This window comes from Mobula hypostoma, chromosome 13 (assembly GCF_963921235.1).
Source record: "Mobula hypostoma chromosome 13, sMobHyp1.1, whole genome shotgun sequence".
NCBI lineage: Eukaryota > Metazoa > Chordata > Chondrichthyes > Myliobatiformes > Myliobatidae > Mobula > Mobula hypostoma.
The window spans coordinates 87,708,914-87,725,175 of record NC_086109.1 but is presented as its reverse complement, the minus strand read 5'-3'; the positions used below and the strand labels follow the sequence as shown (position 1 = coordinate 87,725,175).

The window sequence follows — 16,262 nt, the reverse complement described above, 5'->3', positions numbered from 1 at the left end:
CCATGCAAGGCTTATTGAGAAAGTAAGGAGGCATGGGATCCATGGAGACCTTGCTTTGTGGATCCAGAATTGGCTTTCCCATTCTGGGACCCCTTTTCTTCGTGATTTTTATAAATGACCTGGATAAGGAAGTGGAGGAATGGGTTAGTAAATTTGCTGATGACACAAAGGTTGGGGGTCTTGCGGATAGTGTGGAGGGCTGTCAGAGGTTACAGCGGGACATCGATAGGATGCAAAACTCAGCTGAGAAGCAGCAGATGGAGTTCAACCCAGATAAGTGTGAGGTAGTTCATTTTGATAGGTCAAATATGACGGCAGAATATAGTATTAATGGTAAGAATCTTGGCAGTGTGGAGGGTCAGAGGGATCTTGGGCTCCAACTGCATAAGAGACTCAAAGATGCTGCGCAGGTTGACTCTGTGGTTAAAGTAGCATACAACGCATTGGCCTTCATCAACTGTGGGATTGAGTTAAAGAATGAGAGGTAATGTTACAGCTATATAGGACTCTGGTCAGATCCCACCTGGAGTACTGTGCTCAGTTCTAGTCACCTCACTACAGGAAGGATGTGGAAACTACAGAAAGGGGTGCAGAGGAGATTTACAAAGATGTTGCCTGGATTAGGGAGCATGTCTTATGAGAATAGGTTGAGTGAACTCGGCCTTTTCTCCTTGGAGCAGCAGAGGATGAGAGGTGACCTGATAGAGGTGTATAAGAGGATGAGAGTCATTGATTTGTGGATAGTCAGAGCCTTTTTCCCCAGGGCTGAAATGGCTAACACGAGAGGGTGTGGTTTTAAGGTGCTTGGAAGTAGGTACAGAGATGTCAGGGGTTAGTTGTTTCTTTTTTAAAAGCAGAGAGTGGTGAGCGCATGGAATAGGGAGCCAGCGACAGTGGTGGGAGGCGGATACAATAGGGTGTTTTAAAAGACTCCTGGATAGGTACATGGAGCTTAGAAAAAAAACAGAGGGCTATGGGTAACCCCAGGTAATTTCTAAAGCAAGCACATGTTCGGCACGGCATTGTGGGCCAAGGGGCCTGTATTGTGCTGTAGGTTTTCTACGCTTCTAAAAGACAAATATACATAGCTCAGTTATGTTTTCTACCTTTGACTTGGCCTATTGTAACTAAAGACGTACCATTATGGTTCATTGAGGGGCGGGTCAATTCAGCTCGCTGCTCCACAAAGTTCATTTATTTATTTATTGAGATACAGCACAGAATAGGCCCTTCCAGCCCTTCAAGTTGTGCCACCTTGCAATCCCCCAATTTAATTGCAGCCTAATCACAGGACAATAAGCAATTTACATTGACCAATTAACCTAACAACCGGTACGTCTTTGGACTGTGGGAGGAAACCAGAGCACCTGGAGGAAACCCACGCAGTCATGGACTGAACGTACAAACTCCTTACCTACAGTGGTGGAACTTTACTCAGCTCTGCTCTTAGCTAAGTGTCTTTGTACAGAATCTTTGTGGACTTCAGTTCAGAATGCTATTTGCTTGCATTTATTGCTTGCATGGTTTGTTTTAATTTTCTCTGCACTTTGGGTGTTTGACAGTCTTTTTTAAAAAAATGGGTTCTTTGAGCTTTTGTTTTAAAAATAGGGGCCTGTAAGGAGATGAATCACAAGGTTCCATGATGTAAACATACTTTGATAATAAATGTACTTTGAACCAAATGAAGTGTCCCATCAAGCCAATTGCTTGTGCCAAATAATTCTGATGGATTCAAAGTATCAGATTACACAGCCTTCTCAAAGTGGGTAAGGAATGGACAACTGTTAGCCTCACCAGCAATGGCCTGTTCCATGAATGTAGAAAAACTTATCTGTTGTGATATTATTCCATTACTAATATTAATTCAATTACCTTACACATAATGCTGATGTCTCTGTTGTAAGTCAACTTTGTTAACCATCATTTACATCTAAACTCATTCCTCTGACATTTTTGGTCCAAATCTGTTACCAAGCAATGCTTTCCATTTCTTGTGAAAAGTATTTACAAGCTTGAAAACCTATTCAAGAGTGGAAAGATTGCATGCAGCTCAGAAGCGGGTCCAAAGCTTTATCATTAAAAAAGTTACAGAAATGTAACAACTTAAGTCTCAGGGAAGTAACACATCAAGATTCAAACTTGTTTAATGTCATTTCCAGTACATAAGTGTAATGGAAAACGAAATAATTGTTACTCCAGATCTGATGTAGAACATTAAAAACACAAACAATAAAAAAAACGCAAGAATAAGTACATAGGATAACGTGTTTTGATTGTATTCACAGTGAAAAATTAGAAGACAAGACACAAGGCTCATTTATTGAAGTATTTCTCTACTGACACACCTCAAATTGCACTTCTACATGAAGACGGAACCTGAGACCATCTACAAAATACAATTATCGCAAGGAACATCATACCTCATGGCCAATTACCAAGCTCCATTTGTTACAATCAGGCAGCATCTTTGAGTTAACTCCAGTGCGATAAGGAGGCCAAATTACCCAGGTACAGTTTATATAAAAAAAACACTAAAAATATTAATGCATTCACTACTAACAGATCCAACTAATTAAATTCCATGTACCAAATCAATTTCTTTTTAATGAATAGGACTCTAACATAATAACCAATCAGAATCAGGTTTATTATCACTGGCAAATGTCAAGAAATTTGTTTGTTTTGCAGTAGCCGTGCAGTGCAATATATAAATATAGTAAGTTATAATAAGAAATACAAATACTGCAAGAGAGCAAAATACTGAGGTAATTTTTCATGGGTCATGGACTGTTCAGACATCTGATGGTGGAGGGGAAGAAGTTAAGTTAAAGTCTGTCCCGAGCCTTAGGCTCATCAGGCCGGCGCTTATGCGGTTTCTGTGGCGTGAAGTGACTGAGAGTACGAGACTCCCCCCCGGATAGGACGCCAATCTATCGCGAGGTTAACCCCCAGCATTTTGCCGGTACCCATTTTCAGCTGGGTGGACTGGAGCAGTGGATGGTTAAGTGCCTTGCTCAAGGACACAACACGCTGCCTCGGCTGGGTCTCGAACTCACGACCTTCAGATCGCTAGTCCAACGCCTTAACCACTTGGCCACGCGCCACACAGAGGGGAAGAAGCTGTTCCTAAAACATTGTATACAAAATGAATCAGTGGTGGTGGTGTGCCTCAACAAAGTGGGATCCATCATCAATGACCTTCGTCACACATATAAAAAAATAAGCAGAGTAAAAATTAATGAGGTAGTGTTCATGGGTGTGACAGAGCAGGTTTGCCACAAGTAATTTCTTCCTCCCTGCTCTCCCCCCCACCCCACCCATAGCCCCATAATTCTCATTAGTTATGCTTATCTGGTGTGCACGTTAGACTAACGCATAGAATGAACACTTCTGTTTGTACTCGCACACTTCAGGACAGTGGCATTCTTTGTCGCGTGCTGTTTGTTGTTGCCTCCAGTTTTCAGGGAGGGGACCCTGACTGATGGGTAGGGCGTCTTTAAAAAGGTGCCGGTTTGTGGTGGCACGTGCTCAGTGCAGGCTCAGCGAAAGAGTTCATTCTGGGGGGGATGGGGAAGAGTGCTGGCTCCTGGAAGATGGTCAGCCGTCGAATGATTTTGCTGCACATTGTATCTGTGATCTTATTGTCATGGATACATTTGCGGACATTTGTGATTGTGCAGAAGGATGTGAAATCCTATGTTCTGGTGTTTGTGTAATTGTTCAGGCTCATGGTAACAACTCCTCCCACATTCCAAAGAAGGGACTATCCCTTTTCCTCCTCCAGTAAGGAGATCCTCCTTCCGTGAAGGCTCATTTTGAGGTAGGTGAAGAGGGAGAGAGGGTGTGGCAAGGTGAGGTGTACAACTTCAGACTGATGTTTGGAGCTGTAGTCCTAAAGGTCTATGGTATTTTCTCTATTGTCATTTGTGTTATTTTGCCATTTTTAAAACTGTAAATATCTTTGCACATTTTCTATTTTTTTTAAACCTCTAACACACGATAAACGCCTTTGCACTGAATATGCTGCCGTGGCCTGCCATGTGATCTTTTAAACCCAAACCTTCATATGGACATGCAACCCTCACAAAAACTCAGTGTGACCATGGGTTGCTTGATTGTCTGTTCAGAAATCTGATGGTGGAGGAAAAGAGGCTGAAAGAAGCTGTTCCTAAAACATTTGGTGTGAGCCAATAAGAACCGGTATATTAAGAGCTAAAAAAAAACATTGCATTAAGCCATCTTGCATTGCAAAGAACCAACATTTCACTTATGAGCCACATATCTCACACTACCTGATTCACCAAAATCTATAGGCGGAGGTATGGCAAGCATTCAGAAAAGCCAGCAGAATCCTGCTGTTTATTTCTATAGAGCAGAATATATGAAAAAGTGGAGATTGATGAGGCCTCCGTCGGTCAGGGTTAACCACGGATGTTGCATCCTAGCTGTGTAGATGCACGAGGCAGGGCAGTACAATATGGAGAGAGCAACCTGTTGCCCGTGTAGTAAGCTCCCCCGCCTCCACACATCTGATGAACCCAAAGGAACGGCAGAGACCGATACAATTTGGCACCAGCAGCATTGCAGGGGGTGCCAGTCAGTATTGAACTCAATGTAGGACTGCCTTAGGGACTCCAGTTCCGGATTTTTCCCCTCAGGGTTTACTCCCGAAGCCTTCCGCATGAGATCAGTGAGATCACGAGTGAAGTATTACTTACAGCATTAATCTCAAGGATGGATTAATCTCAAGGAGGGTGTTTGAGGAGAAGATTGACAGGTATCTAATTAGTCAGGGTATTAAGCGATATGGGGAAAAAGCCAGAAATTGGAATTAGATTGGAGAATAGCTTAGCTCATGATGGAGTGGCGGAGCAGACTCGATGGGCCGAATGGCCTACTTCTGCTCCTTTGTCTTGTGATCTTGTGGATGTTAATGTATGGGATAAAATTCAGGGGAGGGCTACGGAAACAATAGCCGGAGTGAGTGAATTATTTTACAAGGGAAGGACAGATGGTGTAGGCCTCTTGTGCATTATTGCCATAATGTCCATAAGACCATAAGGCAAAGGAGCAGAAGTCGGCCATTCGGCCCATCGAGTCTGCGCCAGCATTTTATCATGTCCGCTGCTGTTGAGTGAGAAAGATTCTCAAGGCAGAGGATGATGCTTCATGGGAGAAGCTGGAACTGTGAGGGCAGGGATGTCACTTGCTGAAAACAAGGGTCAACTAATTACTGCATGTTCAGTAGAATTTCTTCTCCCAGAGGATCACAAATCTCTGGAACAGTCTCCCACAGTGGTGTGTTAGAGTTGCAGTTAGCGCATCACTTTACAGTGCCAGCCAGCGACCACTGATTGTGATTCAATTCCTGCCGCTGCCAAAGGAATTTGTTTATTCTCCATGCTGGTTTATTATAAAATTCCAAAGAGCAGGGTAAGGACACGCTACATTGGTGACAGAAGCATGGCAACACCTGTGGGCTGCCCCCAGCATAATCATTCCTGATAAGATTTGATACTAGCGCACATTTCACTGTATGTTTCATTGAACACATGACAAATAAAGCTCATCTTTTCCTCAAACTTCAATGAAAATAGTGAATTTCGATATTTAAGGGTTACGGCTGGTAGACTCTTGATAAGATTGAAACAAATAGAAAGGAAAGGAGGGTTGGGTAAACTTATCAGATTGGACAACACCTTACTAAATGCAGGCCAGATTCAACAGACAGTTGTTGTTCTTGTTGATGTTGTTGTTCCTTTCCACACCCAGCGGCACATCGGGCAGCAAGCTTGCCATTTCTTTAGCATTTTATCTGTTTTATTTTTTTTTAAAAAAACAAGGCCAAGTTGCTAGCTCAATGCTCAACCCAGCGCAGATGGAAAGTGCGAAAGGAGACGGCCAGATTCAAACCTGTGACTGCTCACCTCAAAGTCTGGCGCAGAAGCCTCTACACCACTGGCCGGCAGATCCAACAGGCAGAGTGCGCTTCCCAGTTCCAATTCTTTTAAGATCTTGCTAATCTTAGCCTAGGCAATGGTGGCATCATAAACAAGCGCCACTGGTCCTTGATTACGTTGAGGAAAAGCAGCCCAGATTATTGCTGTTGTTCACTGCCCAAAGAGCATGCAGATGCTCTGCTTCCTCCAAGTGGTAATTACAGCCTAGTATCAATACAGACCAACCACATGGAACACCAAGCGCTCAATACATGCACAGAACTCCCAAATCCAAGGGAAAATAATGTGCAAAGTCAACTTTGAAAAGGGAAAAGGAAGAAGGTTAGATTTTAAAAACTTACTCAATGGAAAATCACCAGTCAGATGATGTTTCTCTTCCAAAGTCCACAGTAATCTGCAAAAGACAAAAAAAAAATTAACTCAGTATCAAAATAAAACTTGTCACCAGAGCTCACAAACAAACTTTCTATCAGCAGGTAATAGAGACAAGAGTGGGATGGGGAATGAGAAGATTGGAGGAATCCTGGGAAGAAAAAATGATTAAAATACCAAGCCTATTTATTGCAAAAGTTAAGGGCAGCTTTTGAAATTCAAGGCAGACACTGCTTTAAATAAACAATGTATTAGGAGGTACATTTACACCATACAGAAGACGTTAACAAAATATATACAGGAACCTGGAAACACAATGATTAGTTAGTTAGCTAGTTCCTCGCTGCACTTTGTGACGCATCAGGCAGCAATCTTGCTGTTTCTTTAGCATTTATCATTTTTTTTTAGAAAAGACGCCAAGTTGCTAACTCTGAAGGGTCACAATCTCACCATTTTGCTTTTTTAGTACCACTTAGTTGTATAGTCTTTAGGCACCTTATAGTATTCTTTTAATCTTTTGCACTGTACTGAGTGGCAGCATGGAGATACATCTCTACCAAAGGAGGTGTAAGGCTCTCCTTCCCTCCGCTAGCCTGCAGGTCACCCTTGGGTAAGGTGTAGCACCTGTTTAGCAACCCCCCCCCACCCCCAATCAGGGTCAGGTGAAGCCATGGGAGCAGGGGGTGGATGGTCGTATGAGCAGCTGGTACATATCACAAGTCCTGGCTATGTGACCACTGACGCCAGGCAGACCATCTCTGCAGAGTACCGATAATGGCTGGGGTCACCCATCTTGTAAAGACACTGCCCAGAAGGCGGAAATGGCAAACCACTTCTGTAGAAAAAAAATTGCCAAGGACAATCACAGTCATAGACCCTGAGCGCTCATGTCACATGCAACACAGCACATAGTAATGGTAACAAACAACAGGAATTCTGCAGATGCTGGAAATTCAAGCAACATACATCAAAGTTGCTGGTGAACGCAGCAGACCAAGCAGCATCTATAGGAAGAGGCGCAGTCGACGTTTCAGGCCGAGACCCTTCGTCAGGACTAACTGAAGGAAGAATGAGTAAGGGATTTGAAAGCTGGAGGGGGAGGGGGAGATGCAAAATGATAGGAGAAGACAGGAGGGGGAGGGATAGAGCCGAGAGCTGGACAGGTGATAGGCAGAAGGGGATAAGAGAGGATCATGGGACAGGAGGTCCGGGAAGAAAGACAAGGAGGGGGGGGGGTGACCCAGAGGATGGGAAAGAGGTATATTCAGAGGGACAGAGGGAGAAAAAGGAGAGTGAGAGAAAGAATGTGTGCATAACAACGAGTAACAGATGGGGTACGAGGGGGAGGTGGGGCCTTAGCGGAAGTTAGAGAAGTCGATGTTCATGCCATCAGGTTGGAGGCTACCCAGACGGAATATAAGGTGTTGTTCCTCCAACCTGAGTGTGGTTTCATCTTTACAGTAGAGGAGGCCGTGGATAGACATGTCAGAATGGGAATGGGATGTGGAATTAAAATGTGTGGCCACTGAGAGATCCTGCTTTCTCTTGCGGACATTAGGCTGCATCTGTGGACAACAAAAGACAAGCCGAGACTCTCCATCAGGGCTGGAAAAGAAGAGAAGAAGAAGCCTGAATAAGGTGGCGGCGGGGGGGGTGGGGAGGGAGGAGAAGGAATACAAGCTAAAAGGTGATAAGTGAAGCCAGGTGGGACAAAGTAAGAAGCTGGGAAATGATAGGTGGAAAAGGCAAAGGGCTGAAGGAGGAGGATTCTGACAGGAGAGGACAGTGGACCATGGATGAAAGGAAAAGAGGGGACCCAAAGAGAAGATGAACTGGTGAGAAGAGAGGGGATGAGAGAGTAACCAGAATGGAGTATGGAAAAAAAGGAGGCAGATCAACATGCTCCATATTCCACAGTTACAAAAAAAAAACACAAACAGAGGTCTCCCAGCAATTTGTGTGTGTGTTTTTTTTCCCTTTGCTCCAAGTCTGGAGGGAAATTGAGGGGATAAAAACTTCCCCAAAGTATAAGTGCAACAAAACATAAATATAATCACGGTGATTTAATACTAATTGCAGTAAAAAACTTTACAATGACCAATTAACCTACCAACCAGTACATCTTTGGACTGTCAGAATTATGATGTAGTGGCCATTACAGAGACTTGGCTAGCACCAGGGCAGGAATGGATTCTCTATATTCCCAGATTTCAGTGCTTTGAAAGGGATGGAGAGCGGGGAAAAGGGAAGGAGGGTGGCATTACTGGTCAGGGATACTATTACTGTTACAGAAAGGGTGGGTAATGTAGTAGGATCCTCTTTTGAGTCAGTATGGGTGGAAGTCAGGAACAAGAAGGGAGCAGTTACTCTATTGAAGGTATTCTATAGGCCCCCTGGTAGCAGCAGAGATACAGAGGAGCAGATTGGGAGGCAGATTTTGGAAAGGTGCAAAAATAACAGGGTTGTTATCATGGGTGACTTTAACTTCCCTAATATTGATTGGCACCTGATTAGTTCCAAGGGTTTAGATAGGGCAGAGTTTGTTAAGTGTGTCCAGGATGGATTCCTGTCACAGTATGTGGACAGGCCGATCTAGTACTAGGTAATGAACCGGGTCAGGTCACAGATCTCTCAGTGGGTGAGCATCTGGGGGACAGTGACCACCGCTCCCTGGCCTTCAGCATTATCTTGGAAAAGGATAGAATCAAAGAGGACAGGAAAATTTTTAATTAGGGAAGGGCAAATTATGAGGCTATAAGGCTAGAACTTGCGGGTGCGAATTGGGATGATGTTTTTGCAGGGAAATGTACAATGGACATGTGGTCAATGTTTAGAGATCTCTTGCAGGATTTTAGGGAGAAATTTGTCCCGGTGAGGAAGATAAAGAATGGTAGGGTGATGGAACCATGGCTGACAAGTGAGGTGGAAAATCTAGTCAGGTGGAAGAAGGCAGCATACACGAGGTTTAGGGAGCAAGGATCAGATGGGTCTATTGAGGAATATAGGGAAGCAAGAAAGGAGCTTAAGAAGGGGCTGAAAAGAGCAAGAAGGGGGCATGAGAAGGCCTTGGCGAGTAGGGTAAAGGAAAACCTCAAGGCATTCTTCAATTATGTGAAGAATAAAAGGATGACAGGAGTGAAGGTAGGACCGATTAGAGATAAAGCTGGGAAGATGTGCCTGGAGGCTGTGGAAGTGAGCGAGGTCCTCAATGAATACTTCTCTTCGGTATTCACCAATGAGAGGGAACTTGATGATGGTGAGGACAATAGGAGTGAGGTTGATGTTCTGGAGCATGTTGATATTAAGGGAGAGGAGGTGTTGGAGTTGTTAAAATACATTAGGACGGATAAGCCCCCCGGGCCTGACAGAATATTCCCCAGGCTGCTCCACGAGGTGTGCTGAGCCTCTGGCTAGGATCTTAATGTCCTCGTTGTCCACAGGAATGGTACCGGAGGATTGGAGGGAGGCGAATGTTGTCCCCTTGTTCAAAAAAAGGTAGTGGGGTAGTCCGGGTAATTACAGACCAGTGAGCCTTACGTCTGTGGTGGGAAAGCTGTTGGAAAAGATTCTTAGAGATAGGATCTATGGGCATTTAGAGAATCATGGTCTGATCAGGAACAGTTAGCATGGCTTTGTGAAGGGCAGATCGTGTCTAACAAGCCTGATAGTTCCTTGAGGTGGTGACCAGGCATATAGATGAGGGTAGTGCAGTGGATGTGATCTATATGGATTTTAGTAAGGCATTTGACAAGGTTCCACACGGTAGGCTTATTCAGAAAGTCAGAAGGCATGGGATCCAGGGAAGTTTGGCCAGGTGGATTCAGAATTGGTTTGCCTGCAGAAGGCACAGGGTCGTGGTGGAGGGAGTACGTTCAGATTGGAGGATTGTGACTAGTGGTGTCTGACAAGGGTCTGTTCTGGGACCTCTACTTTTCGTGATTTTTAGTAACGACCTGGATGTGGGGGTAGAGGGGTGGGTTGGCAAGTTTGCAGACGACACAAAGGTTGGTGGTGTTGTAGATAGTGTAGAGGATTGTCAAAGATTGCAGAGAGACATTGATTGGATGCAGAAGTGGGCTGAGAAGTGGCAGATGGAGTTCAACCTGGAGAAGTGTGAGGTGGTACACTTTGGAAGGACAAACTCCAAGGCAGAGTACAAAGTAAATAGCAGGATACTTGGTAGTGTGGAGGAGCAGAGGGATCTGGGGGTACATGTCCACAGATCCCTGAAACTTGCCTCACAGGTGGATAGGGAGTTAAGAAAGCTTATGGGGTGTTAGCTTTCATAAGTCGAGGGATAGAGTTTAAGAGTCGCGATGTAATGATGCAGCTCTATAAAACTCGGGTTAGGCCACAACTGGAGTACTGTGCCCAGTTCACCTCACTATAGGAAGGATGTGCAAGCTTTGGAAAGGGTGCAGAGGAGATTTACCAGGATGCTGCCTGGTTTAGAGAGTATGCATTATGATCAGAGATTAACGGGGCTAGGGCTTTACTCTTTGGAGAGAAGGAGGATGAGGGGAGACATGATTGAGGTGTACAAGATAATAAGAGGAACAGATGGAGTGGATAGCCAGCACCTCTTCCCCAGGGCACCACTGCTCAATACAAGAGGACATGGCTTTAAGGTAAGGGGTGGGAAGTTCAAGAGGGATATTAGAGGAAGGTTTTTTGCTCAGAGAGTGGTTGGTGCATGGAATGCATTGCCTGAGTCAGTGGTGGAGGCAGATACACTAGTGAAGTTTATGAGACTACTAGACAGGTATATGGAGGAATTTAAGGTGGGGGGGTTATATGAGAGGCAGGGTTTGAGGGTCGGCACAACATTGTGGGCCAAAGGGCCTGTACTGTGCTCTACTATTCTATGTTCTACGTTAAACCTACGCGGTCAAGGGGAGAATATACAAACCCCTTCCTCCCATTGTCCATGAGGTTTTGTACGTTCTCTCCATGACCGCGTGGGTTTCTCTGATTGCCCCGGTTTCCTTCCACAGTCCGAAGACCTACCGGTCGGTTAACTGATCATTGTAAATTGTCCTGTGACAAGGCTAGGATTAAATAAGGAGTTGCTGGGCTATGTGGCTCGCGTGACTGGAAGGACCTGTTTTGTACTATATGTCAGTAAGTAAATAAAAATAAAATGAGCTCCATCTAAGTTTTTAAACCTGTAAGTGTTATTTGGGACAGCTCTAGTCATGCAATTCACTACCTATAATGAGTGACAATACGTGACATAGGTAACTATTGTTGACTGGTAGCTAGGTGTGGAAGCAGTAAACAGTGATCTCATTTAAACTGGATAAGGTTCATGCAATGGAAGTTCCCGATTACTCGGCATGATATTGGACACAAGACACAATAACCTGAGGGCAAAACATAAACAATAATCAAGCACCGAATCTTGGCACTTCTTAATCTTTATCTCCAGTCCCCAGAGTCAGTCACAAAGCAATAGACCACTGATACAGGTCCCTTTCTGCCCAACAACCCTACGCTGCCCCCCCAGTTAGTCCTAATTTCCCACATTCAGTCCATATCCCTCCAAGTCCCAACCTTCAAGGCTCGTCATATGAGGAGCGTTTGATGGCTCTGGGCCTCTACACATTAGAATTCAGAAGAATGAGGGGTGACCTCATTGAATCCGATCAAATGTTGAACGGCCTTTAATAGAATGGATATGGAGAGGATATTTCCTCTGGTGAGGGGAGTCGAAGACCAGAGGAGACAGCCTCAGATAGAGGCATGCCCTTTTAGAATGGAGGTGAGGAATTTCTTTAGCCAGAGTGGTGAACCTGTGGAATTTGTTGCCACGGGCGGCTGTGGTGGCCAAGTCATTATGTTTAAGGCAGAGGTTGATCGATTCTTAATTAGTCAGTACTCAGTGGTTCAGCCATGATGAAATGGCAGAGCAGACTTGATGGGCCAGATAGCCTAATCCTGCTCCTATAACTTACGATCTTCCATATACTTATCCAAATACCTGTCCAAACCACTTCCTCCACCAATTATCTCCATATACTCAACACCCTCTGCATGAAAAGATTTGCCATTCAGATTCCATTTAGATCTTTCCCCTCACGCTGAACCTCTGATCATTAGATATAGACTCCCTCTACATTGTAAAACAGTTTCATCATCCCCTTTCTCTATGCCTCTCAATTTAAAACATTTCTATAAGGTCGCCCCTCACTCCAAATAATGAGGATCTAGTCTGGCCGGCCTCTCCATAACACAGGCCCTCTAGTTTTAGCAACATCCTTGAATCTTTTCTGCACTTGATTTTCCCCGTTTAACCACACCTTTCCTTTCACAGTCATGGTTCAAAAATGATACCAAGTTTCAGAAGTGGTTTGCCCTTGCCTTCTTCTGAGCAATATCTTTAAAAGACGGGTGACCACAGCCATTATCAATACTCCTCAGATTGCCTGTGTGGTGTCTCTGGTCGCATAACCGGGACACGTGATGTGCACCGGCTGCTTATACCACCATCCACCACCTGCTCCCATGGCTTTATGTGACCCTGATGGAGGCTGAGCATGTGATACACCTTGCCCAAGAGTGACCGGCAATCTAGCTGATGAAAGGAGCACCTTACAGCACCTTTGCTAAACGTGTATAGATGGGGAGGCAGGGTGGAGGTTCAAGAGTTAGTGGATAATAACTCAGAAATGGACAACCCGTAAGAAAACCTATGGACTAGCAAGAGAACAAACATAAATGTTGAAGGACAACAAGCAACCTGCTGGACTGCAGGGGTTCCCAACCCTTTTTTATGCCATGGAACCTTCCCAATAGCCGAGGGGCCCCATGGACCCCAGGTTGGGCAGCATCAGTGACGGATGTTTAATGTCAAAACACTGGATCATCAGGAATGCTTTTCCTCCCACAGATATGGCTTCCCCCACTGAGTTCCTCCAGCAGACTGCTTGTTACTCCGTGTTCCTACATTTAAATCTCCTATGGCTCCAAGAAACTCCACACTTGCTGATGAACCTACAAAACCTGCAAAGGTTGTTTTTTTAAAATAAGGAAAATCAGAATCAGGTTTATTATCACTGGCATGTGACGTGAAATTTGTTAACTTAGCAGCAGCAGTTCAATGCAATACATAATCTAGCAGAGAGAAAACAATATAATAATAAATAAAATAAAAATAAATAAGTCAATCAATTACAGCATACATATATTGAATAGATTAAAAAATGCAAAAATCAGAAATACTGTATATTAAAAAAATGAGGTAGTATCCAAGGGTTCAATGTCCATTTAGGAATCGGATGGCAGAGGGGAAGAAGCTGTTCCTGAATCACTGAGTGTGTGCCTTCAGGCTTCTGCACCTCCTACCTGATGGTAACAGTGAGAAAAGGGTATGCCCTGGGTTCTGGAGGTCCTTGCTGAGACACCGCTCCCTGAAGATGTCCTGGGTACTTTGCAGGTTGGTACCCAAAATACAGATTTGAGGAACCTCGCCAAGTGCATGAATCATCTCTGTAGCACAAGTTTGGTCAGGCTCAGTTACTGTATATTGAACTATACCAAAGACTATTTTTCCTCACTGGAGGGGACTCTACAATGATGTATTGTATAGCCCATCGAGGTCCATACTTTTCAAATACCAAAGCTCTGTAGCATTACAAACAAGTGCCTTTATATACATTGAGATACAGTGCAGAATAGGCCCTTCTGGCCCTTCAGCCGTGCAGCCTAACAATTCCCGATTTAACCCTAGCCTAATCACAAGGCAATTTACAATGACCAATTAACTGACCAATTGGTACATCTTTGGACCGCGGGAGGAAACCCACGCAGTCACAGGGAGAACACAAAGTTCTTACAGACAGCAACGGGAATTGAGCCCAGGTCTCTGGTACTGTAAAGCATTGTGCTAACCGCTATGCCACTGTGCTGCCCCTGGCATATTGATAATATTCAAGACCAAGAGGCAATTTACTTTGACGGGAGTAGTAACGAAGGATTACGTGCTGTATGGTATTATTTTAAATGGAGCAAGGACAAAAAATAACAGGATTCCTCCCCACAAGCCCACAAAGTCTTGACTAATCTGCCACTTCAGATCCACTCTCACTACCCCATCTCATTCCCATACCCCAGGCTTCTAAAAGCTTATCAACTTGAGAAAAGATAAACACAGGCCTTGGCGACCTTTCAACTGAAAACATGCAACCAGCAGCACTGCCAACAAACAAACGAACTTGTGGTCAGTACCACAAGAAATTGCTTGCGAAATTTTGAGAATCTATCATTTCAGCTGATACAATTGAGTTGATTAGAATTATTAATAGTCACCGATTACAGAGCTAAGAGAGGCACGATTTTCTCCCCATTTCTAGACTTCAGTAGTTCCAAGGACCATATTCGCGGAAATCATAAACATGAGATTCTGGAAATCGAGAGCAACACATACAATGCTGGATGAGCTCAGTAAGTCAGGCAGCTTCTATAGAGAAGAAGAGACAGTCAATATTTTGGGCTAAGAGCCTTCATTAGATCTGTAAAGGAAGGGGGCAGAAGTCAGAATGAGAAGTTGGGGGAGGGGAAGCAACTCAAGCATTCATTTATGGTCAGCTGTCACTGCAATGGCACAATTATATTTAGCAGAAAGGAAAGTCAAATCACAAGATAAGGCTGTTTATCCAGTTAGAGCTCTCCAGCTCTCCACAGCATCTGTTTCCATAGTCTCTGCAATTTGACACTGTAGATCCTGCAAGTATGTAAATACTGGTTATAGTGTATATTCTGATGAGTTCCTCAGAACTGGTTGAAAACTGATCATTTCTACTCAGTTGAACATGGAGTATCAAGTGAAATTCAACTGCTTGAAATACGGTGAAAGATTGCTTCAATGTTTAACGATCTGACACAGTCCTCAAACCAATGTGTATTTTTAAAAAATAACAGTTACCACAGTCATTAGACCTGCACTTAAAAGGCCAAAATGCTTGCAGTAAATCTGCTTCAGTTTGTTTTGGGTTTAAGAATAGCTTATCAGTAACACAAAATAGAACGCTTTAGCCAATCCAGTTAAGACACTACACTAAAATTTAAAAATGGAGACACTCAGCTGGATCACAGATATTAACCACTTCTCTTTCCATGCATGCTCCATAACCTGTCAAATCTTTCCAGCATTTCTTGTTTTGTTTTTCAGATTTCTTGCATCTGCAATTTTACTGACAATTCAAATCCCCTATATTCTGCACTAAGCAATGTACTTCCACACTATCTCTAGGTCTAGGAAGAATGCCCTGGCTTGTTGCAGCCCATTCCATTTCTGGCACCCTGTGCCAAATCTGACTACACTTGAAGAGGATGGTTTGGTACCAAAAGCTCAAATTGAAAGTTCAAATTAATTTATTAGTAACACACAACGTATAGGGTGGCAGGTGCTCCTTTCCTCCAACAGTCTGCACGTCACCTTTGAGAAAGGTGTAGCATCTGCTTACCCCCCCGCCCCCGCCAAACAGGATCAAGTGAAGCCATGGGAGCAGGCGGTGGATGGTCGTATGACAAGCCTGGTTATGCAACCACTGAAGCCAGGCAGGCAACCCCCAACGAGTATTGATAATGGCTAGGGTCACCCACCTTGTAAAGAAACTCCCCAGAAGGAAATGGCAAACCGCTTCTGTAGAAAAATGTGCCAAGAACAATCATGGTCAAAGACCATGATCACCTACATCGCACGACACAGCACATAATGACCAGTACCATACACAACCTTAAGATTCATTTTCTTGCAAGCACTCACATGAAATCAAAGAAATACTATAAAATTCATGAAAGATAAAGATTGAGAAACATTTCAATGTACATAAGAGGATAAGTCAAACAAAGTAATAAAAATATATAAATAATACTGAAACCATCAAGTCCACAGGCTGCAGAGTCAGTTTAGTGCTGAGACAAGTGAAG

General features: G+C 43.9%; 1 protein-coding gene across 5 annotated transcripts in view; it reads right to left on the bottom strand.

Moving 5' to 3' along the window:
• The window catches only part of LOC134355758 (A-kinase anchor protein 13-like), a 557,767-nt gene that overhangs the window by 504,120 nt on the left and 37,385 nt on the right, over window positions 1-16,262 (bottom strand). For 4 of the 5 annotated variants that reach the window (XM_063066124.1, XM_063066122.1, XM_063066127.1 and 1 more), the window contains exon 2: window positions 6,302-6,354. The gene's annotated coding sequence lies outside the window, so the exon portion shown is untranslated. Of the gene's footprint in view, window positions 1-5,927; window positions 6,268-6,301; window positions 6,355-16,262 lie in introns of those variants that run through there. The other variant, XM_063066126.1, reaches the window with a different exon arrangement.